The sequence below is a fragment of the Gopherus evgoodei genome, unplaced genomic scaffold (assembly GCF_007399415.2).
Source record: "Gopherus evgoodei ecotype Sinaloan lineage unplaced genomic scaffold, rGopEvg1_v1.p scaffold_299_arrow_ctg1, whole genome shotgun sequence".
Classification (NCBI taxonomy): domain Eukaryota; kingdom Metazoa; phylum Chordata; order Testudines; family Testudinidae; genus Gopherus; species Gopherus evgoodei.
The window spans coordinates 30,085-31,028 of NW_022059962.1; the positions used below are offsets into that span (position 1 = coordinate 30,085).

Here is a 944-nt window from a genome sequence, read left to right on the forward strand (position 1 = left end):
GGGATATTCTATGTGTGTGTGTGTGTGTGCAGGGAGGGAACATGCTATATGCCCAGATGCCTTTATTCCTCCAGGCTGCAAGGACAGAGGGGCTGTCAGGAAGTTGCCCCTTCAAACCCACACACAAAAAGGCCCTTCTGAGGAAAGGGAAAATCCTGAAGAGAAAAAGTTATGTCAAAGAGGACTCCAGAGAGACAGTTTAAGATCTTGGGGAGTAGTTTATCATCTGACCAGGGACTTGAACCCTGGACCCTCAAATTAAAAGTCTAACGCTCTGCCAACTGAGCTTGCCAGACTCACAAAGTAAAAGAGCAACTTGGTGTGGAGGAGAACTAGTCAAGAAAACAAGAGTGGGAAACAGTAGGGAAAACCTGCTGCTCTCTCTGGCCTGGTCAACACTACAAGTTTATATCTAATTTAGCAGCATTAAATCGCATTAACCCTGCACCGGTCCACACAATGAAGCCCTTTATATCGATATAAAGGGCTCTTAATACCGATATCTGTACTCCTCCCCGACGAGGGGAGTAGTGCTGAAATTGGTATTTGCCATGTCGGATTAGGGTTAGTGTGGCCGCAATTCAGCAGTATTGGCCCTCTTTGAGCTCTGCTTGCAGAGGCAATAAAGTCAGTGTTGTTTCAAATTGCTGCATTCTTTATTACTTCATCACACAAATGGGGGGATAACTGCCACAGTAGCCCAGGAGGGGTGGGGGAAGAGGGAAGCAACGGGTGGGGTTGTTGCAGGGGCACCCCCTGGAATGGCATGCAGCTCATCATTTCTGCGGGATGTCTGGGGCTCTGACCCGGAGCGGCCGTTTGCCTCTCTGGTTCTTTAGTAGGCTTGCCTGATAGTCTAGACAGGACTGACTCTCCCTTTAGACAAAACTCAAAGAAGGGAATGACCTGGGGACTCATTCCCATTTTTGTCCATGCGCCGCTGG

General features: G+C 48.7%; 1 non-coding gene across 1 annotated transcript; it reads right to left on the reverse strand.

Moving 5' to 3' along the window:
- Positions 1 to 223: 223 nt before the first annotated feature.
- TRNAK-UUU lies at positions 224 to 296 on the reverse strand. Its single transcript has one exon. It is a non-coding gene; the product is annotated as a tRNA-Lys (tRNA).
- Positions 297 to 944: the final 648 nt, after the last annotated feature.